This window comes from Lutjanus erythropterus, chromosome 16 (genome assembly GCF_056507025.1).
Source record: "Lutjanus erythropterus isolate fLutEry1 chromosome 16, fLutEry1.hap2, whole genome shotgun sequence".
Lineage (NCBI taxonomy): Eukaryota > Metazoa > Chordata > Actinopteri > Lutjaniformes > Lutjanidae > Lutjanus > Lutjanus erythropterus.
In genome coordinates, this window is record NC_139332.1 from 33858520 (window position 1) to 33883332 (window position 24813).

At 40.1% G+C, this 24813-nt stretch overlaps 1 protein-coding gene across 1 annotated transcript in view; it reads right to left on the bottom strand.

The window, feature by feature from the left end:
- cacng7a (calcium channel, voltage-dependent, gamma subunit 7a) overlaps positions 1 to 18913 on the bottom strand; it is a 46829-nt gene extending 27916 nt beyond the window's left edge. The window contains exon 1 of the mRNA XM_084739082.1: positions 18705 to 18913. The gene's annotated coding sequence lies outside the window, so the exon portion shown is untranslated. The remainder of the gene's footprint in view (positions 1 to 18704) is intronic.
- Between the last annotated feature and the right edge of the window lie 5900 nt (positions 18914 to 24813).

Sequence of the window (24813 nt, forward strand, 5' to 3'; positions counted from 1 at the left end):
AAACGCTGCAGAGCACATTCAGAGGATTCGCTCACTCAGACATGACTCACACGCTGCGAATATTTGATACGGTAAAACACCCCTCGCCTCGGGTGAGCCCATCGAAATCCCCCGCGGAGACGGTGGCAGACACGTCAGGTGTGTGGCGGTCGGTGTGCTGACATGTGACCAAAAACAAACATGAAGACAAGCACATGTGCGTGCAAACATGAGAGGGGGCAGAAGTGCAAGTATGCAGTATAAGTACAAATACTGTGTAAAAAAGACTGGTAGAAGAAGTATTGATTCAATTTATATGCTCAAGTAAAAGTGAAAAAGTTCAGGCTCTGTAGAGTCTCTCTCTGAAGGACATTTATTCTGTCACCTGTTTCAGTGCAAAGACAATTGAACCTCAACTTTGTTTCACCTCTTTTTTGTCGTTACATCTTTTACACATTTTTTGTCTTGTTATTTTTTTGTCTTATGTCATTTTCATCATGTTTTTCATGTTATTATGTTCTTTTCGTGTTATGAGACTTTTACGTTATCTGTTTCATCCTGTTATGTCTTTTATGTCTTTTTCATCCTGTTATGTCATTTTGGTCATGTCTTTTCTGTCTTGTTGCATCCTTTTCACCTTGTTACGTCCTTTTCATCTCTTTGGTCTTCTTATGTCTTTTTCATCTTTTTCATCTTGTTACATTGTTTTTGTCTTGTTACGTCTTTTATGTCTTTTTTGTCTTGTTCTGTCATTTTCGTCGTGTCACGTCTTTTACCATGTTATGTTATTTTCATTTTGTTAAATCTTTTACACCCTGAGACGCCCTTTTTGTCCTCTTAAGTCTTTTTTGTTCTGCTATGTCTTTTGTGTCTTGAGCCTTTTTGTTTTTTGTTGTGTTTTTTTTTTTTTGTCTTGTTATATGATAGATCCACCAAGGAATCATCTTTTCAAATAAAGTACAGATACCTGAAAAGTACCATAACGCAGTATTTGTAGTTACTTCCCATCTCTGGCAAACAAACACACACGTACACACAAAAGTAGAGGCCTGATCCCCGTCTGAAGGTCCTTAAAATAGTTGGGATTTCAGGTTTGACCTCAACCAAGGACCATGTATAAATCTCAAATACTTTAGCTTGTGGATAAGTTATAAATATTTAACACTAGAGAGAGGGATATGAAGGAGGAAGCCAGACATTGCAACTTTTATTTTTTCAGGCAACACATGCATTTTAAAGCAGGGCCTACAACTCAACACAGTCCCCAAATATATATCCAAACTGCAGCAGAACATATACAGAGTTTTATAAGCTGGCTGAAAGTTGGTTAGAAAGACAGAGGAGAGACAGAGTGCCGTGACTTTCTGCTGTCTGCAGAGTCAAACATGAAGACGTCACCGAAAGGTGTCCGACACTTTGAGAGACGTCAGCATTTCGCAGAGTCACATCCTGCGAATAAGACAAAGGTGATTTGTGCTCGGCTCGTGTAAATAAGCATCAGTCTTAGTGCTGGAAATGTCAGGCTCAACATGAGAGGCAGTCAGACGCTCGGCGCTGCTGAGTCAAAACACACAAATCCATCCTGCACTCAGAGCAGAGGAGACAGGGCTGAGTACCTGCAGCACTCAGATAACTGTCTCACCCTGTGGACGCTCAGATTGCTTAATTCATGCTGCTTCTCTGGACTAAAACATACGTAGTATCATGACTTTTAGACTTTCAGGCAGGGCACCGTGGATGAAGGCTGTTTTCTCTGAATTGAATTTGGAGGTCTAGCTGTTCATTACACTGCATTTTGTCTGAAATGCACAAGTCTGTACTGTCCTTCAAGGGCAGAGAGCAGTACTAACAGAAGCAGTGACTTTGAGGACAAAAGACTTTAAGGTTTTAATGCTGCAAATTGCAACACATCGAAAGGACAATGTCTTCTTTTTAAGCCCTATTATTTCCACCCAAACAAATCAATGCCATATAATCTATATTCTGTATTATCCTGCAGATGAAAATACTGCATTCTGTCAATAGTTAGGGCTGGGTATCGATTCAGATTTGATTTGATTCAATCGGGAAATATCAGTTACCAACTTTTCTTGGATTTGAAATATATTCTCAGAGAACTAATGATGTAAATTGTTTGAAGGATCCTCTAACTGTAACGGTTCAGGAATTATCGGGTTTGGACCCAAAGGCAGAGAGGAGCAGTCTTGAGATGTTTAATAATCAAACAGAACAAACAAAAGCTCACGCAGAAATAACGCAGGGAGAGACCTACGTCCGGGCAGGGAAGAAAACCCAACCTAAACCAAAAACCCATACAAGGGGGGAACCAAAAATCACGAGCAAACAGAATATCAGGAGCAAACCAAACAAGTGAGTAAGAACCAGCAGCTAAGGAGAAAAGGACACAGGGTTAAATACACTATGAAGAGGGAGGATAACAAGACACAGGTGAGGGCAGTGAAGGACAGGTGGAAATAATCAGTGAACAAAAAGAGCGGGAAAGCAGACAAAGACAGGAAGTAAAGACAACAGACACACAAGGGAAGACACACCAGAATAAAACAGGAAGTGACTACGAGAAACCTAAAACCATGACACTAACCTGGTGCATTACTAAAAATATTCATGTTTATATTAAGAACTGACCTCAAAGCAGTTACACTAACAGTGTTTTCCCTATCACCATGCATCCACAGGAGAAAAGACATATTAAAAGATCGATCGAGTTTGATATTTTATGAATCGATACCTGACCATGCAGATACCATGTCATTAATCAATGATTAATGATCGATCATTAGAATCTCTATCTACAGAAAATATGTCTTCTTTCAGCTCTCTTGTCGTTTTTGTTCAATTTAAGAAAATAAACTTTAAAAGGTTTTTACTAAAACTGATACAAGACATTAATTTAACATTTACACACACATTTTAAGGTGTGATCAAAGGACCGGTCTGCAGGATTTAGTGCCATCTAGTGGTGAGCTTGCAGATTACAAACACCTTGCCTCACCCTCCTCTTCAAGCGAGTAAGAGACAGTGGCTGCAAAATAGCCCATGTTTGGTGAAACATGTTTTTCAGGCCATTATACACTGATGAAAATATACATTCTACATTCTGCTAATAGATTCCCAGAAATCTTAAATACCGGGGCCACAGGCTGAAATGTCAGTTACTCAGTTTAGCAAGCCAGGTGAGGCCTCTTTACTACCCGGTTAAGTGGATTAACAACCTTTTGGTTTTGGTTAAACAAATTTGATACTTACAGATAACAGCTATGGAAAAATCAGAAGCTGCTAACTGGCTAGCTCATTAGCTAGCTTTACCCTGATATGCAGCTGTTTGATTAGCTGTCTGATTGGCTGTCTCCCAGCATCAGAGATTACCATAATGCAGTCATTGCTGTTTGGCTAGGTTTTTAGCTGTGTTTCGTATTTTTCATGGCGATAGTACATTTTTGTGTCATCATTTTTTGCATTAAAAAAAATGCCAAAAGGAAGTCTTGACTCAGTTTTGACCAAATCTGTGTTTTCTACATTTTTCCCCTGCTGTTAACTATAAGAAACACACAAAAAGAAAACTTTAACTGATAAATTTTTCAACATGGTGAGTTTTTGTTTTACCAGTAAATAATTAATGGAAATTGAAGTGCCTTTACTGATGTATTTGATGATGTATTGAACACAAACTCGTGTCAAACTACAGACTTTTGTGGGCATGCTGTAATTTCTGTTTCTGCAGCCAGGCTGTTAAACAAAGTTTTAAAAAGTCTCAAATATACACAATGTTTATTAGTCCTAATATTTTCTAAAGTAATTTAAACATTACCTCTTTGGCATTTAAATTTTTTTACTGTTAATTTCAAAGGTCACTGTCAGTTTCTCAGAAAATTAAGTTGTTTGGCCGACCCTGACATAAATCTTTTCTACATGTGTGGAATCATGTTAACTGTAAAAATATGTTGGTCTTCTGTTACATCTGCATCTACAAACACCAAAGATAATTTTAGTCATGTTTATATTTGTCATTCTTGAACTGTGACTTTAAAAGCGTTGAGAGACGGAAACCTGAAGAAAATGTGGGTTTGGAGGACAAGAACTGCTGTAATGGGTCAGTGCACCAAATATTATAGAGAGCTCTCTCTCACACACACACACGCACACACACACAGAACTGAACCAGGCCTGTGTTTGCTGAGATAGCTCACAACAAATGGGCTGGGATGAGGTTCTCTTTGTAGTTTAAGCCTTGAGAATATAACTGCAATTCCCAGGTCGCATCAGCCGCTAACTAACTGTGTGTGTGTGCTGGGAGAATCCCGGAGCAGAGGCGATGTAATGAATTACAGATGAATGGAGCACTGGTGCTTAGGAACAAACAGTCAGAGGTAATGATGTGGGGAAGAAGGAGCGAGGGAAGCTGGGAAGAGAAAGTAGAGGAGGAGAGAAGGTGAACGCTCACGATGAAGGATTAGGAAGGAGAGAGATGAGAAAGTGGAGAAGGAGTGAGATGGAAAAACAGTTTGACGGGAGATGAGAAGAGAAACGGTGATGGGAGGAGGAAGGAAGATGGAGTGGAGGAAAGGAAGAAAGGAAGGAGAGGAGAACAGTGGGGGGGCAGGATGAAGGAAGCGTGGGTGAGGAGGTGTAGAAAGGAAAGAGGATGGATGGTAGGAGGCAAGGTTATACAGGAAGGAAGGAAGAAGGGGAGAGAGAATGGGAGGACGAAGACCTTGAGAGAGGGAGGAAGTTTTGGAAGGAGTATTATTAACTTAAGTTTACACTTTACTGCTTTCTTAACGGGGGTCATTAGAAAGAATGGTTTTGGATTGATCGATACTGACTTCAAACCTGGAAGCTGAAAGTTTCTTCAGTGTTTATTTTGCAGGTTCACCTGTTGTACTTGGTTACCATCTTCGTAACAAACACAAAAAAGTATGATGACATAAATTTGAGGTTATATCGCCCAGCAATGTGCTAACAGGTACAAAAACTACTAATAAACACCACCGTCACACATGTTGACACGTGTTAAACCACCAAAGTCTTATGATAACACAAACTAATCAGTCATCAAGGCAGCAGTTTTGAAGAGAGTGGTGTAACAGTTGTTTCTGGTTGAACAAAAAGGATCTCACTCTTAAACAAAAAGACCTATCTCTAGGGATCCTTTACATCCGGTGTGTCCAGAGTTTTCCATAAAGGGCCGAATGGCTGCAGACTTTTGTTCCAACCGATTAACAGCACGTCTGATTCGACTAATCAGCTGTTTGATGACTGAAATCAGCTGATTAAATGAGTCGAGCCTGGTGTGCTCCGGCTTGGTAGGAATGAAAACCTGCAGCCACATGGCCCTTCATGGAATAGTTTGGACGTGCCTGCTTAACACAATCCTGTCAGTCACTTAGAATAACAATTTGAGTCAGTAGCAACACCAAGCACTTTTACTGGATGTAGTTTTGACAGGTGCATTTGCCCCCAAGATTTATGTTGAAGCCACTGCAGCCTGTTTGGTGGCAGCTGGCTGAGGCGATCTATCAGTGTTTCCTAAACTATTTTTTTTCTGGTGATCCACTTTTAAAACAATAAAAAAATCATCATGCCTTAATCTCAATCAATAAATCTTGGGAAGACTTAATTTGTGCCTAACTTAACTTTCCTGACTCCATTTTTACTGCATCACCTTATATTATCTTGATGTCTGTTATTGAAAACATGTGCACATGTTAAATATTTTAAAAATGAGAAATACATGCTTTTAGCAAACAATACAAAACATTTTACCCTGCTTTATAAATGAGACAAAATGAGTGCATTTAGGTGGAATTAACAGTTTGGTTTTTCCTGTCATCAGTAAACATACATTTTAAATGCTTTATAATGCATGTACATGTACTGCAGACAGAAATTTTAAATTTCCAACCAAATTATTTGGCTGTGACCAACCTGTAGGTCATGACCCAGTCTCTGAGAATAACTGATCTATTGGACCACTTCCAAAACTGTTTGCACTTTTGTCATTTAGCTTCCAAAATATGTTAAAAAGAAATAAGGTCCAGGTTTAAAAATATCAAATTTCCCTTTAAGATACATATTTCTTTTGCACAATTAGGATTTTCCTAATTCATGTTGAGGGATTTGTTATGTTCACATGTTTACGTCACTGTAGAAAATGGAGGTCAGTCCAGCAGTGAGCAGCATGCTGAGGAGCTGTCCACCGCTGTGGTGCTGAAATCCTTCACTACACCCAACAGCCCTGATTCTCTTCTCTCTCTGACCAAACACTCTCTGTCACTCATTCACCTTCTCTGTCTTCCTCTTGATACTCCTTTGGTTTTTTTTTGGGCATTTTGCACATTAGTCTGTTTTTGTTTAAAACAAAAAAACAAAGCCATGTGCTGTTGGCTATTTTAGATGGAATGGCATCAGCTTTCAAAATCTCTTGATATTTTCTTGACCCAGATTCTGTGCGATGTTGACACTGCCCTTGTTTGTTCAAACGGTTAAAAGACCTGTTTACCTTCAGCAAGTGTCTTTTGAAGTCATGTGACTACTGACTGTTGAGGAGAAACAGAGGAAGTGGCATGATGCTGTTACAGCACCACGAAACCTCTGAAGGAGCAGAAAGTTGGGTCAACAAAGCTGCTGACTTTAACACAAGAGACTGCTGCTGTACCACATATTTTTAGAAGTAAACATCTGTTATTTACACACTTATTTCTGTGATGGGCTCTTGTTCTGACGGCGAGTTTCCCCTCTGGATGGAAGTGGAGGTCAGGGGTCAGTGTCAGCGGCAGAGCTGCATGTCCCGTAGATCACAGCGCTTATTTTTCTTGCTCAAGGGCAGAAAAAAATGCTCACTGTCACTGATTTAATTTGATTTATCCTTATTCTTGCTGTTGCCTGTCATCTTGTATTGAATATTTGTCCATTTTCTCTGTTAGCTGACTTTAAAATAGCACATTAAACGACTTTACATAATCAAAGACCTGAAGCGTTATTATCATACTGTGGCCCCTTTCCAAAAGTAAAAACGAACACCACCGAGGGTTCATTTTAATCCACTTCCTAGCTTCTTCATTACAAAGCAACAGGCTTGACACAATAGTCCTCAGCGCTATTTAAATTTTTTATTTCAATTCATTATTAATTCTCTTTAATTTTATTGGAAGCTTAGACGCATCCTCAATGAAGTCCAACTTAATGAATGAGTGTGCATTGCTAATTAAGGCATTAAAGCAGGGTTGTCAGTGTAGGAGTGATAATAAGTTCCCTTAATCAGGAGCTTTGTACATATGAATTAATTTCCGGAAATAGGCCATTTACTTAATAAAGAGCCCATTGTGCCGTACAGTCTGAGAGACTGTTTTTTATCTCCTATCAATGAGCGTCTTTATTGGTGATTGTTGTGATGGGTTTGTGTTGGTAATTGTGCGTCTCGCTGAATGAACAAAGACACGATTGTAACTGTAATCAAGCACAAAAACAAGGTGGACTGAACTAATTAGTAATCAGATTTTAAAAAAGAAGGGATAAAGAGGGATTAATATGGGATGTAATGAATTTGGGCACATTAAAAAATGGGTGAATGAGTCATTACATAAAAAAAGGACACCTCAGTCTGTTATAAAAAAAACTTTCAAACTTTATTTGAAGTCATTCGGAATAAACTTATTGACAAAGTCATGAAAAGTTGGAGTGATAGAATAAAGCACAGATATGAGATATGACAAAAAGTATACCTCTGGGGTTTGTGGGTACCCCTGTCGATAGGATTAAGGTTAATCAGTTTCTCATGAGCAGTGTGATTTTAATTGAACACACTAATTTCTGATAAAATTAGAACAAGTCCTGTATTTCTTTTTTGCTCTGCTCTTCTCACTGGTTTGAAGTTGGTGGAGCTCAACTGAAAATTCTCTTAATAAATCAGACCTGTGAATTTTCTAGGAGTCTTTGATTGTTGCTTGCAAGTTTTCATGGGTTTTCATTTGCAGTTCTGCTAAAAAAATGTGTTCAAATTTGGTCGAAGAAATACAGAAAAGTTTGGCTTATCGCTGCTTTCATATGCAGCAACATCAGGGCAAATCATGGCTCTGCAGGGCAGAGCTGCACACAGCACTGAAGACAGAGGTCATGTCCCTCATGACATGCAGATGAGTTTACAGTTGCATAGGCTGATTTTTAAAAAATCTACCTCTCATTGACTTGATTGAGTTTTAAATGTTACTATTTAAGGCAAAAGCTAAATAAATTAAAAGGGATTTAGTATTCAGCAACAGGATTAAGGAGCTAGTGATGCAGAGAAAACTTAAAAAAAAAACAATTAGAACATAATTTGGGGAACATCTGCAAAGATATACTGTAACCAAACATTTCAATGAGTTAATCAAAAATAAAAAATACTACACAACTTAAAGCACCAGTGTGTGCAATAAAACTGAAATAATTTTATAAAGACTAATACTAAAAATAGATATTTAAAAATTCTCTCAGGTGGGCGGGCTGTGGACTCCTGACCTGAGTCTTTCTTAAATCTTGGCGGCGGCCCATCTTGCTCCAAGGAGGCGAAGTCATCCTCAAACAAAAACCCAGACACCATTATGAATCAATATGTAAATATGTCACCTATGACTTCTAGGAAACTTCTTGCTAGAACAGGCACCCTGAGATGACTGAAATCTTGGCTCCCAAAATTAAGAAGCGGCAAAGAAAGAAAAAAAAAATGTGAATCAGATGAAACAGAGATGAAAGACTCTGCAGCAATGACGGGTCAATATGGAGCGGGGCAAAGCAACTGCTGAGCATCACGAAACTACACGTCCCATGGTGTCGGGCGGGGCTCCACAGATGGCGTTCCCAGGTTAGCTTGCTAGCATTGGAGGTGGGAGGGGGGGTGGGGGGTTGTTTTCTGTTGAGAAGGCAATATGTCCCTCTGTCAGCAGCGAGGGGCTCGTGCCAACTGGCAGGAAAGGAGATGGATATTTAAAGATGGGAAGAATGGAAGACAAGATGAAGAGAGGAGTCATGCAGGACAGGATGATGAAAGGAAGGATGGAGGGGATGAATAGAGAAGGAATGGGGAGGGGAAGGAGGTCAGATACTTCTACACAGCCCTGCCTCCTAGAAATTACATTCATATACAACTCATCTACAACTGCAAATATGTTTTTCGGAGAAATGCAGCGCTAACTGAATTACGTTTCCTATCAAAGTTGGTGTCATTGTGCAAAAGTACCACAATAACCATTAAGCATAATGAAATTCAAGTGGTCTGAGAGAAAACTAGACTCTCCATGATGGCCTATCAGAGCCCAGTGAGTGTCAAATTACAGACACTTTGGATTGGACACTCAAAGACAGTTGATTATCGAGCCTCATTCCCAGTTTGTGAAATATCAACATTTTAGGGAATGAGACTCGGTGATCAATTCATTTTCATTTTCCAGGTTTACAAAATTGTAAAAATGAAAGTATTTAACTTGTTTATTGTTATGTATACGCACTGGCACTAGCACAGAATATAGAGTTGGTTGAGGTCAGAAAAATCTTTCTCTAACCACAACCAAAGTGCTTTTGTTACCTAAACCTAACCAGATACAGGAGTCTGGATGTGATCCCTGGATTCTGGTGTCACAGTCGTGCACTTTGTATGTTCGCCATCCACCCCAACCACCTCCCTGTGACTACAGCACGGTACCAGACCTTTCTAATTCACAACTCAGTGTTTTTATCACCACCCTTTGTGACTCATCCAAACCCACATGTTGCCCATTAGTGACCAAATGAGATGCGCCAGGCTTTCGACAGAGTACGTCCAATGTGAAAACCAAAACGTTAACCAAATTAAAAGTTTTAAAGGGACCGTCATAGCTTTTTTAGTTTAGTTGAGCTTCTCTACAATCTTTCCACGGACCTGACCTGACCATCAATAAATTATGGGATGAAGGAACTCCAGAATAATTTGAAAAAGGGAATAAAGAAGGAGGAAAAGAAGTGAGTGGTAGGGCGGTGAATGCTATGAGATATAAGAACTGGTCAAAGGGATTATGGAAAGTAAGAATAGATCAAATTGAGCTGAAGGCAGTTAAGTTAGTAAGGAACGAGGAAAGAGAGGACGAAACAGAGGAGAAAGAGGACAAGCAGAGGGAAAAAACGACTGAAGGAAGAGGACATTTACATCTAAAATATCAAAACAAGTTATCTTGTAAAAATAGCATCAAATTCTCCAGACGAGACGTTCCCAAGAACGACTCTGAACCACGTTCACGTCTCTGGGAGCCGTAAGAAGACTCTCATTTCTCAAAGCGGTACTTAAGACGATGAAAGCTTTGGGAAACAAACCCTCATCCTGTAGTCTGTAGAACGACTGCTGGACTGATAAAGATAATTAGCTTATGCGGCGGGTAAGAAACAACACACACACACACACGCGTGCACACACTCTGGTGAAAATGAGGGGAGGCCTGCTGTTAATGTGCTGAGGAGATAAAATAGAGGGAGAGATAAGCAGAGATATAGTGGGAGAATAACAGAGGAGAGGAGAAGAAAAGGAAAAAGGGAGCTCACAGGGAAAGACCTTGGCCCAAAAACGGAGGAAAGTCCTTGTACCACACGCACACATACTGTATGTCACACACACATACACACATTCACATGCACCACGGCTGGCAGGCAGGCAGTGTTAAGTGTGACACATCCTGCATGCCTGTATGTGCAGAGCAGCGTTCACAAAACCCTCCACCAGCACCATCCAGTCACACACACACACACACACACTCACACACACACACACACACACACACACACACACACACACACACACACACACACACACACACACACACACACGTCTTCATTCACCTTCACTCAGTTTGAATCTTGTGTAATTTGAGGTCACATTTGGCTTTGGCCAGAGGGGGAATCGACCTTAACTGTGCACGATACAATCACTGAAAATATATCACTGCCGTTGGGCGGAGAGCTCGCATCTCCAAAATGTCTGCTTGTCAGAGAAAAACAGCCTGTTTTCTCTGACTGCGCTGGTTTCTCTTTGGTTTGGGTTCTGATTCACACAGATAGAACCTGAAAGGACTCGACCTAACAGGAGAATCTGGGCCACGATGAATAAAGCCAGATTTTGACTCTTGCTTACCTCAAAGAAATGGTCAGTCACTCTGAAGATCTGTCTTAAATAGGATAAGGGATGTTTATGATTAATCATTAATTAATCACTGTTAAGAATGTACCTGGTTAAAAATGTATGAACTGATAATGCATGTTTTTGTACTATTTCATGCTGCTAGAACTGTTTAAACAAAACTTAAAATGAGAAAAAGACTAATCTATTATTGATCAGCAACATTTTCAACTATTGGTTTAAGAAAATGCATAAATTTGCAAGATTTGAGATTAGTGGGAATTATCATTTTTGCAGTTTTGCATTACTATTTTACAATTTTTTCTGAGAAAAAAAAAAGATTAAAATCATGATGTGACATTTATTGGGGTCTGTATGAAACAAACATGTTTTCTTTTATCTGCAGCACTAGTACCTCATTCTTATAATAATTATTATTTACAATTACTGAATCAGTTTTTTCTTATATAATTAACAACAGCTTGGTTCTTTGGCTGAACACTAAACACGCTTGTGGAAATCAACATCACAGTTGTGTCATTATTATCTTTATAACTGAGCCATGCTGAAATAAAACTCAGAAAGACCAACCAACATGTGATGTGCATTGTTTTTGGAAATATGACTCAAACAACACAGCCTCTACAAGCGTATGATTCAATTTTTCCCATGATCTGGTGTTTAAAAAAATCCCAATGGCTCGTAATATTGTATCACAATATTTGTAGAATCGCAAAATCAAATACAAATCACATAAGCATTATGTTGCATGTGCAGCACCATGAATCCTTCTGAGCAGAGAGTGTAGGAAAGTGTGTTCCCATCCCTTATCCTCATTTGTACAGGATTAATTGTGCTGAGACAACAAAGATGCAAAACACACAGCTCTTGGAGAGAGATTGGAAAGGCAGTGTGATGCAGCCAAAAGGAGGCTTTGTGCCCTGCCTTCAAGTGTGGCCATTCAGAGCGAAAAAAACCCCCCAACACTTTTGTCTTTAGAAGTAGTTGGACTGTGAACTAATTTTTTTTTTCAAGCGTACTAAAACCCCTAATTCCAGCAAGTCCTTCAAACTTAACAAAAGAACAGGTCAGGAATTATCAGTGCCTTCCAAAATCAGTACAAAAGGCTTGTTGCGGTGGTGACGAGTGTCCCAGCACATGTTAATTAGCCACATTACTTGCCCACGGCCCTCACTGTCTAAGAGTGTTATCAATACTTAGTTGGTCGCCGGACGCCACAATTATAAACTGACAACATACCTCAGCAGAGTTGCAGCACAGAGTAGCAGGAGTAAGATTTCACATGTAACGCTGTCAGTTAATCACAGCCTGACGTGAGGTTTCTGTGCAACTGGATATCGTTGTAGAGACTGAAATCCACTGGAAGGGCAAATATACAGCGCCCTAGCATCGCTGAACAGTCATGGGATGCGCGCTAGGTTTGGGCGTTGCCTACCAAGGTAGCATATGACAATGCTCACAGTGAGACATTGCAGATGGACGATGACATCATTGTTTTTTTGGGGGGGTGGCGGTGTAGCCGTCCCGTAACAGAAGAGTCGACTTGCTTACCAGTTCACCACTGTTGCTCTGATCACAACCTCCAGTCGTCTCATTCAGCTGAAAAAATCTCCATTGAAAGGAGCAAGCAGATTAACTGTCACATCCCTGCCAGGTGAGCGTCCAACAAACATCCCTATGCCGGATTCAAAAGGGACATCGTGTTCTCACCACATGTCTGTAACTTGGTTAGCTTGTAACAAAGGTAGCCAGGTAGCTATACTGAGGAAGCAATGAAAACAATAGCAGTATGATTGTAAGACCAACACTAACAGTGACCTGCAGAAAAGAAACGCCGCTGCCACTGATGTAACCGACCATCTTGGGTTCATCTAACTGGGCAGGCTTAAAAAGAAATAATACACAGGACATGGAAATGTAACGTTAGTGCAAAAACCGACAACAACAGCTTTTTTACCTCTCTTACACAAGTAAAAAACGGAATGAAATTCCTGCCTTGCGGGAACTCTGAGGGGCTCAAATACAGAAGGATTTTAAATCACGATGTTGGGACGGTAGAGGGCTCAGTGGTCAATGACCGTCAGCCATCAGTGTCATCTATCAGCCCAACCCTCGTGTGCACAGACATGAAAGTGAATATTCTGTTGTTCAACACATTACCATGAAGGTGGACATCATCTACAGTTGTTGGCGAGAGTGTTTGAGATGTCTGACAGCACGAACCTTAATAATGAACCAACTTTGTGAACATTTCAAAATAAGGTGAAGAGTTCAGCGTAAGCCAGAGATCTAAAGCTCTGACATTTAATATCAAAGTAAGTCCACAACAGTACTGATATTGAATATTGTAATTTCTAACAGGTGTGTTGTGAGATTATTAAGTGAAAATTTCTTCACAATGGCAGCCCTATCTGTGATCTGATCTGCCTCCTTTGTACTTGAGGTTTGCTTAAGGTGGCTGAAACCTGCTTGCTCGATGTTAGGAGAGGGCTGCGGTTATGAGAAATCAGTGTTGACAGTCGGGAAATGGGATGCAAAGCGCAATCTCTAATGTCTGAGTCAGACGCTCTCCCGACCAAATGTGTACAGGGTTATGCAGCATTAAAACCACCATCTTCTCAGAACCAACAGTCACACAGCCACAAGAGTTTGTTTGTCATAAAAATGTAAAAACACCAGTTTGCTTTAAGCTTTCAAAGAAATACCAGTGTTGTTGTCTTTCTGATGGGTAATTTAAGACTCCTGGGAGTGAAAGACATTGCAGACGGAGCAAAAGCTTCCAGCATCATCTCTGTGGACAAACTCAATCAATCGGCCATTTCTGCTTTGCTGTATGTCTCTGCAGACTTCCTGCAGCCAACACAAGTCCTTTCTCATTGCTGTATCCTCATTACTATTATCTTAAGACAAATTATGTCCAGAGTTTCTTTCATTTTACTCAATTGTCATTGCATCAGTGGGATCACTGCTCTTCATTCAGAGACATAAAAACTGAAATCACTACTTATTCTCATATGATCTATTAGGTTGTGTCCCTGTTTAGTTTTCTATTGTATTTTTAGCTGCACTGAAAAAAACTAAATTTGGATTTAATAGTGCTCAGGCTTGGGTCAAACTTAAACACGTTTCGCCAGACTTGCGAGTTTTTAATTGATTTTTCTTTGATGAGGTGAGCTCCAGAATTCCTTGACCTCGACGAGATTAAAAACGGAAGAAAATCCTGGTTAAAATGTGGTTATAGGCCCAAATTAAACTCTTCAAATTCTCTGATAAGGTTTCATCAGCCATGTGGTTTTAATTTGTCACGAAACATACAATCCTGTTGCTGTAAAACTTGAAATCCAGAGTCACAAGGTATTAACATGACAGTGGAGACGTGCTGTTGTCTCTCTGTTGGACAAATGTATCTCAAGGACTTTGCAGTACCTCGAGTAACCCCCGGTGGGAAATGAAGCACTGACCCTGTCTTTCATGGTGACTCACACCATCAATCAGCCATTTAAACAACTGAAGTTAGAGAGTGATTCATCTCTCTTCACCTCAGACAGTGACGCCCCATCTGATCATGATGATACTTCATGTCTTGTGCAACCGGTGTACAGGTCTGTAAACATCTCTGCAGTGAGCTAAATGTTTGTACATCACACCAGACCTTCAGACCCTCCTGCACAGGCCATTTGAGCTTACATGAACACACTCATACTCACACTCATATTCTCAAGAGGAACTAATTATTAAATCCAAGGCATATTCTACAACACTGTAAGCATGGGTCTTAAAGGTAAACCCATTTTCTCCCAACCAACCCTGTCTAATTCTGCTTCAGTTTACGGCTCTCCTAAATTGTACTTGTGTTGTCATTGTGCATTTACTGTAGCTGGGCATCAAACATGAGGTGTAGCAGGAGAAAGCCTCAGTGCTGATACAGAAGAACGGGACAGCAGAGAGCTTTTATTGTCAAGAAAAAACAGAACTGATCTTTGTTTTCTCTTCACAGATGGCTTCAGTCTCTTTCTTAGATTGTTGGAGGATTGCAGCAAAATGTCAGCAGTGTTAAGATACCTTGTCCTTTGATTTGGGGGGGGCTGAAACCCACACTTTTAGGCTGAAGTATGTATTTGGACATGTTCTATAGTTAAAGCTAAGCAAGTGTTTTTCTGTGTACATCTTTGTAGTAAAGTGCAAGTGGCCAAGCATTTCCAAAGGAGCATCTGTCAACGATGTGGGCAGGACTGTAACTCATGTTAAAGTCATATTGTGATTATTCTAACTAAAATTGCAGTTGCATCATGCTATACGATTAGTGAGATTAAAATCATGATGATATGTCATTTGTAGGCCAGCAACAATTATTTTCATTGTTGATTAATCAGTTATTTTCTTAATTTATCAATTAATAATTGTTTGGTCAGTAAAATCTCAGAAAGTTTTGAAAAAAGATGAAGTCCTCAAATGTCTTGTTTTGCCCACAATCCGAAGGTATTCTGTTTATCAAAATAGTTGGCTATGAATTTAATAATCGATAAATCGTTGCAGGTCTAGTCATTTGTTAAGAGTCTGTACAGAACAAACACATTTTCTTGCAACAATACTTACTGGATATTGCAATTTTGATTGGTTGCTAGTATTGTTCCTGCTAACTATTCTGTTCTACAGCTTCTTCAAAAGGAACTGGTGTTGAAAGTGAAATACTGACTGCAAGCACTTTTCTTCCAAGGCCACTCCCAGCAAGGCCTTCAAACCTGGGGTTAACTTTCTCAATATATTCACAACAAGCCATAAAAAAAGATCTAGAAATGTTTCACAGTAATTCAGTCACCTAGAAAGTCATAGAAGAATTATTCAACTCAGTGTGCAGCAGGGGATTTTCCAAAAAAAGTCAGTTTAGTCTGTATTTGTGTCATGAAAGGTACCATTAATGAGTGATAATTAGAGTTGGGAAGTTTTGCATTGTTACAAAAGGTTTGGTATATTCAAATATGTCTTCAAAGTAAAGAGTTTCAGTCAAACAATCAATGCAACTGCACCATCTTTAATGACAGTGAGGAAAAGACACCAAGACCAACTCTGCTCATCATGGAAGAACAGCTCATTAGCTCAATGTCCAGTTGCTTGAACATTTACAAGCTGGAACCATGAGGAATGTTTTCTGTCACTGCCGTCCATATGACATAAAAGCTCTCACACACTAGCTAAAAATCATGTTACTCCACTGTGATATATATCTGTAGTGCTTCTCGATCAACCTGAAAAAACCTGTAAAAAGTCGGCAAACCAGGAAAGTTTTTAAGCTTCCCTGGGGTGGAAAACTTGTTGTATCCGTAAAAAGAAAATGCACCACAGTGTGATGGAAACAGATTCAGCGACAAAATTATAATGAAACATGTGACTTAAATGTGCTCTGAAGCTTCTGCTCTACTGGAGAGATAAAAGATGAGGAAAACATCAGATTTGTGTGGAGCGATGAGAAAAAATGTTGTATGTCCATCGTGTTTTCTACATTGCTTTCTATCATTTGATGTTTGATCATCGCTCTTTTACTATGTCATCTCGATGCTTCTCTTCTACGACAACAACATTATGGCACAAGACAGCAAAATTAGAACCACCTACTGCTAATTAAAACCGCAACAATTATTCGATTAATCAGTCAGTCAATCGAAAGAAAATTAGCTGCCATCTATTTTGATAATTAATTATTCCAGTCACTTTTAAGCATTTTTGTTGAACATTTGCATCCAGCTTCATACGTATAAGAATTTGCAGCCTTTTGCTGTCATTTTAATAATAGTAAATGAAAATTATTTTTCTTTTCGGACAGTTGGTTGGATAAAAAAAGGTGTTTGAGAGCAGGGAAATTGTGATAATCATTTTTCATACTTTTTTGACCCTTATAAACTAAACAATTAGTTGATTAATCATGAAATTAATTGTCAGATTAATCGATAAGTTTGTTGCTGCCACTCTGGTTATCTTGATCAACCAACTCCTAATAATTGCATAACCACAGTAGGTGAACACATTAATTCATTCTTATTTTCTTTTGCTAATTTTCTAAAAATTTGGTCAATTAAATTTAGTTATTTGCACTACATTTGGATGGAAACCAGACATATGAGAGACACAGACACATATTTCATGTTATAAGGTCTACTGTAACACGTCGATATAACTGTGATATAATTTACAGTTGGGCTGCTAGATTAATTGATAATGAATTGATTATTACATTAATTGCCAACATTCTGATAATTGATTAATCAGTTTTTTTAAAGAAAAAAGTCAAATTTTTCTGATTTCAGCTTTTTAAATGTTAATATCTTCAGGGTTCTTTAACCCTTTATGACAGTAAACTGAATCTCTTTGGGTTGTGGGAAAAACAAGACATTTGAGGGCATCACCTTGGACTTTGGAAAACAACGATCAGCATTTTTCACCATTTTCTGACATTTTATGGACCAGACAACTAATCGATTAATCAAGAGATTAATCGATTGTACATTATAGAGTAACGGACGATAATAATGGTTAGTTGCAGCCATATATTACAGTTTATGTGCCGCACTGTTTCTTCCTTCCAGGAGGAACATCTCTGCAGATTTTCTTTGTCTCTAACAGAGTAGACAGTGGCTCACACTGGTTCACTTTAATTACCAGAATGCAGACTGGAAATAAAACAAGGAGCTTCCCTTCGTCTTTCACTCCTGTCAGCTCTTCATCCCTTTTTCCTCTGCTACAACACACACACACACACACACACACACACACACACACACACACACACACACTATGCATATGTATGTAAGTATAGAGGGAGGGAAAGATGGACCCAATAACAAGTGCTGCAGTCTGCTGGAACAGTATCACAGGATGGGTTCCCCAAGAAGGAGCCAAGAGTTTTTAGAGCACACACACACACACACACACACACACACACACACACACAAATGTGCACACCGTCTCACCCTCACACATGTTTGCCTCACTTCTGCTCTCTCCTCCCTTTCCTCTTTCTCTCACTGACACACACACATATGTACTGTAGTGACACAATCACATCATCCACACACACTTTGCCTCTCCTCCCCTCCCCTCTCCTCCCTCCTCTCTTCTCCACGCGCCGCTGGGAGCGAAGCTGCTGCTCTCCAGACTCTATATTGACTGTACAGTGTTAGAGAAATGCGCCACACACACTAATCACTGTACAGCACATTCCTCCGCTAACAGCCGTGCAGACACACTCATCATCAGCGACTGTCAACCAAACACTCCTCTCCTCCTCAGACCGAGGGGAGCACACAGACTTCAGGCTCCTCTTCTTTTATTACACAACATGCCCGTCTCCCTAAAATCACATGTCAACACACAGTCACATGCATGAGCGTCATTTCTCCTCCCTGCAGCCGAAACTGAAGTCCTGGCGTGCGCATGCAGCCAAAGAAGCGCCTCAACAAGCCCCAAAGAGTGCGAGATGCGAGAGGGAGTGAGCTGGGGTGAGATGATGAGGGTGGGATGAAGGGTTTGGTGGGTAAAAAAGAAAAAATCAGGCAGCAGAAGCTTTACTCACCCTGCAGAGCGGAGAGCTGCTCGGACGGTGCAGCCGACGAGAGATGTGTGCGCACTGGGAAGCCTGGCCACCAAATTTGCAGTTTTCCCCCCTTATCTCCTCTCTCCTCCTCCTCCCCTCTCTCCTGCTCTCACCACACACACTCTATCTCCCTCTCTCTTTTTCTCGTGTTCCCCCGTATCTCCCCTCTTTTCTCCTCCTCCTTCTGCTCCTTCTTTACTTCACTCTGCTCTTCCAGCACTGCGGAGAATCGGTTGAATGGGCTTCACTGTAGTTTGGGTACAGGGAGGTGGGACTGGTGTGTGTATGTGTGAAGGAGGAGAGGAGGGGTGAGGAGAGGAGTGGAGGGAGGTACAGTGATGTAGGCTAGAGGGAGAAGACACACACACGCACACACACACACATGCACACGCACAGAGACAGCATGGCACAAGAGCGTGCCGGCTGGAATTGAGGACACATCATGCGCGCTGACAGCATGACTGATTCAAACATACAGCAACAATTAGCATCGTGTAACTCATTAATGAACAAAACAGCCAAACACGGATCTGTAGTGTGAGCGTATATTCAGTTTTCTTCGCTATAATAACTGAGAGGAATGATTGACAGCTGGGAATAAACCTCCAGCAGAGAGTCAGAAGAATGAAACCAACTCAAACGGTTTGATTTGACAGTCAAGTTTCTGTATGGAGCCACTGCAATCAAAACTTACTGTTGGAAAAGGTCCCTGCACGAGTCGAACATGTAATTAAAACTGTTTAGTTGTAATAAATGTGTGGATAGTGTGGCATTAACCACTTATTATTACTTAATAAGCAAGTTAATACAGTGGTCAACAGTGGTGGACTCAAGCTGTCCGAGGGTCAGGGGAAAAAAAAATAAAAAGGCCACCAGTGCATCAAAAGCCACGATGCAACAGTTCCAACCCCTGTTTTAGTTTAAATTGTTTTTATGTTTTGCCCCCTGGAGGGGCACCCGAGAGGGCACTTTTTTTTACATTGTCTTCACTGGAAGGCATCCTAGAGGACACCACCATGTTTTATTTACCAGAGGGGCAACAAAGAGTGCACTTTTACTGTGTTTTTCACACATGGGGGCACCTGGGAGGCAACTGCCACCCCTCAGCCCAGTGGTGTCCAATAATGTAATACTGTTCTTGTAGTCGTAACTTATGCAATTTGTTTATGAGTTTACGCAATAAGTTTAAATCTAATATGAAGAAATTTTTAGGTATTTGATCATGTTATGGAACTTTTTTCATGGTTGGCACACTGTGTAGAATTTAGTGGCAAGTTGTGACATTGCAGATTGCAAACACCTCGTTTCACTCTCCCCTTCCAATCGGAAAACTATTCTCATCCCGACTCATCATACACTGAAGTCACCTGAAAACCTGATGTGTCTCATTCAGCTGCTAACAAGTTCTGTGGGCGACTTAAGGAGTCAATGAGGGGCGGTGACAAAAAATTGGTATTTGAGGACCTACGGTGGCCAATAAACTTATGCAAAATGAGAAAGACTGTATCTAAAGCCAGTGTTTGGTTTGTCCATTCTGGGCTACCGTAGAAACATGGTGGACTCAACAGTTTGAATTACAGGGGAGCAAAGGGGAGCTCAGCTCCCCTGAAAACCAACTCTGAGACTGAGAGATTTAGCCGAAAGAAATAGTTAAAATATGTCAACAGTGTGTGTTTATTTGCTCATTACTATTTCTGACCATTTGTCTTTACTAATTAACTCAGTGCTGTTTGCTGTGTGTTTTAATTATTCCAGTTAATCATTCCTTCCGATCTTCCTACACTTATTGAAAGGCAAAGCAGTAATTAGCACCGTGTAACTAATTATTGATCAAAAAGTCTTAAAATTGCCTCTAAAATTTAACCCACCGTTTTTCAGTTTTCACTGAAAATGTGAATGTATTGTGTAGAAACATGTCAAAAATTATTAGGCAACTGGGTCTTGTTATGTAAAAAGTGCTGCTGCGTGTTTTCAAGCAATGATGTAATAATAAAAATGAGCAACAATGTAATATTGTGTAAGAGAAGTGGAAATTAATAACCTACATTGGCAAATGCCATTATGATATTATCATTTGAGAACATGCATGAAAGAATATGTAATTATTATAAGATTATCACGACTTTAAGCGTCCTCAGAACTATTTAAAAGACAGCTGCCTGCTGGGGCCTGAAGGCTTAAAGTCCAATCTAACTCAAAATGACCAGGGCCCTCTAGACAATTAATCTGGACCAGTTAGGTACAAGTTAAATCCAGTCGGACCACTGAAATATTTAGAGAACAGTTCGATTTACGGGCTCCGCAGTATTAATTTCAAATCCTGGCAGTCTTTGACCCTGACTGGCCAACAGCAGCGATGGAGAATTTCAAAGTAAAGCGCCTCAGACTGATCAAACTGGACAACCTCATCTCCTGCAAAATTTGCTTATAGAGCACTAATATTCTTTGCCAAATTACTGCTGCCTGGAGGTTGAAGAGACCAACATTCACGACCTGTACACTGCATCTCCTTTGTTGTTCAGTTTGGTCTTGTGCTTCATTTTTCTTATTTAAGCAAGACCACAGTATTTTTTTTTTTTTTTGATCACATAATTACAGGCACGTCAGTGTTTTCACAGCACAGCTTGTGTTTAAACTTTTTAAAGACATTAAGATACAATCTCAAAACCACACATGAGAGAGAGAGAGAAGGAGAGAGGAAGCAGGATGTCACATATTTACTTGGGCAAGAAAAAAAAATTGTGCGCATGTGTCTCCCTGTGCTTTTGCATGTGATATTGTGTGTGTGCACGCGTGTGTGTGTTTGTGCGCTTGTCTGTTATGCCTCCCTACCCTCTTTCATGGTTGAGTGGCCCCATCAGCCCCTGGCGACCCACAGACTGATACAGTAGGCTGTGTTGCCCTGTGACTCACTCTGTGTGTATGTGTGTGTCTGTGTGCATGTGTGTGTGTGTAAATGCATGGGTGCATGTGTGGGCAACAAGGGAATTCATCCCACCTGCCAACTTCACACACACTCACACACATATACGCACACAACTGGGCCTCCTGTTTGTGCCCAGACAAAGATGTTTGCTGGTTTGTTAGTTGTCGCCGATTTAAGCAGCATCCTGAGCTAAAACTGGAGCACCATCATCGCGATTCCAATTAACGGATGTTAAATATATGTTCAGTTACAATTTGAGCTTTAAGTTATACACAAAAGAGGTAGGTACTGCACAAAGTAGGGACCAAATGGACTAAAACAGGATGGCTATTACAAAATAAGTCTAGTCCAGCCAAATGAAATGTATAACATTAGTAAAGTGAACGATGCTGGGTGGGATTCTTTGGTTTCTTCAGAGTCAAGACTTTTCACCTTCGCAAGTAGGGTATTACATGAACATTTTCGCTCTTCAAAGAACGGATGGATGGATGATGCTGTGAATAAGACACCGAAAGCCAAAGTTGAGAACAGGTGATTTAACTTGCTTTGATATACATCTTGTTTGGTCCAGACTTTTCAGTTTGATCCGGACCAAACAGTTGAATCTTGTTCCGACAGAAAGAGCTGGTCTCAGTCCGGATCAAACTGGACCATGGTTTGGTTCAGTTTTCACGTTCCCAATAATTACCCAATACCACCACCACCTTTCCTTAACCTTTCCCTACAGTTTTAGTTGCCTAACCTTAACCATAAAGTGTTTGGTATAACCACTATCTTTATCTAACCTTAATCATACCATGGTTTTCTAAAAAAAAAAAAAAGACTTCTTGTGACAGAATTGAGAATTGAGACAACTTTACAATTTCTTTGTAGTGCAGCTACAATGAAATTTAATGAAAGCTATTTTTTTTCCAAATATCTAAGGGCCTTCCACAACATCAAGTCCAAACCAAGGTCCACATTTTGTTACACTGCAGACTTTTGATCTGGTCATCATGAAGTTGATCTGTTTTAGACAGGTGCTCATCTGACAGGTGTGCATGTTGCCAGTCCCTCTGTCTCTCATGCTCTTATATAATAATTGTAAAATGTCTGGATTTTTATGAGTTTTCTTTTTCCACCTCACTCTCTACACAGTTTCTGGGCAAAATTCCAGTTAAACATTTCCTCCTTCTACCCATGTGCTACCCATTTTGTTTTGCAATGTTTTTTTTTTCCTGCCAGAAGCTCATGTAATTGGTCTGAAAGGCCAAACCAACAAAAAAGAAAAATTTAAAAAGTTTTGAACCAAGAAACAAAATTGAACCAACCACCATCCCAAATGGACTCAAAACAGATCATTGATCAAGAAAATTGAACAAGAAAATAGAAACAGCTTAATTCCCTTTCCTAAAAAAAAAAAGGTTGAACTTTTGATAGAGATAAACAATCATCTGCTGTTGCTGCCCTGCTTCTCGAACATTTCTTGCAGATCTAATGCAGCATGGATACAGCTGGAGGACTCCCGCAAAGAGACCCAGTTGCAAGCAACCAGTGATGCAGTGGCAAATACCACGAGGAAAGATCTATATCATCTTAAAAACTGCATGCCTGGGTCCTCGCTCATTCCTTCAAGTGCAACGGGAGCCTGATGTGAGCTGACATGTGCCATGTGGTCTCTATAGGGTACAAAGTATATGGTAATAACATACCTCGGAGCATGTTGACGCTCCACAGCCACTGGCCTATATTCGCACACATGTTTCAATAGTATCCGCCTTTAGAAAAATGATCAGTTCAGCCTCAAAATGGGTCGTCCCCACTTCAGGTGGGATCTCATCTGTCTGCACGACATGAGAAGCAATCTGCTTCCATAAATCCCATTTCCAGGGGAAAACTCTAAACTTCTTATATCCAGGGCGGAAAAAAGTGTGGGAGCTGAAGGGAAAATGGCTTCATCATCTGCGCAGCTCAGGCTGTTGAGAGTGTTGCTGTAGTTATTGCGAAATGTTTTATTTTATTTGACCAATTATCTGTTAGCATCTTTAAATTATAGGCAAAGTAATTATGGTTTCTGTCAGAATTATTTTTTCTCATGTGGAGTACAACAAGGTTCAATTTTAGGCCCCTTTTAATTATCTTTAAATCGCTGGTCTCTCTTTTTAGAACATCCCTTATCTCTGTTATACTAATGCCAATCCTCGAGGAAGTTAAATGTCAAATGGCTAAAAATCTCGCAAGTTAAATGCGAGAAGCGTCTACCATCACCATGGTTAACTGACGTCCAAATCAGTATCAGAATGCGGCAGGATTTTTTTCACAGTAGGCTGCACTGAAGGTGCAAAAGACGAAAATGAGTGAGAAATAGAGCTCCACTGAGGCATTCGTTTTCAAAACCCATGTGCATAAAAACTTGGTCACACAGAAAAGGACAGGAGATGTGAACTGAGAGGCAGCCTTGTGAGGGAGCATTTTTACTCGACATGCACCATGGCTGGGAAGTGATACTCAGTACCTTTAAAGTATTGATTGAAATAACCCAGTACCTTTTAGTATCAAAACTTCTCCAGTCACATGACACCTGCTATTTATATGAGTTTGCCCTTCAGTCAATCACTGCAAGCGTTCCTCATGAAGAAGATCCTTCAAAGAAACATATCCAATGAAGTAATCCATTAGTATTAGTATCACTGTAAGGGTAGTGGTACTGGTATCGTAATTTTTAAAATGATACCCTACCCCAACATGCACAACCCTGTCTCCTAGAATTTATTTTTGTGTATTATTAAATATGGATTATGCTTACAGATGTTTCTTCAACATTTATATAAATCACTGGAGTCACTGAACTCACTTTGTGAGCAGGTGGTTGGGCTGAAGTGCAGGTGTACAAAGTGCAGGACTTAAACTCCACAGTCTGGAGTGCAACAAAAGTGCACTGGTTAAGGTTAAGGTTGCGATTTTGGGCAGGTTTAGGCAGCAAAAACATTTTTGGTCAGGAAAGATCATTTCTCACGTCACTCACACTGCTGACTTTTAAATAATATTGTAGTCACTCACAGAGGGTAGTGTCTTATTTTACCACTTGTCAGGTACATTTATTGGCATTTCCTCATTGTATTTATATAAATGCTTTTCAGTCAATGTTTCCCTCAGAAAAGTGTTTGCTGTTGCAAATTAGTT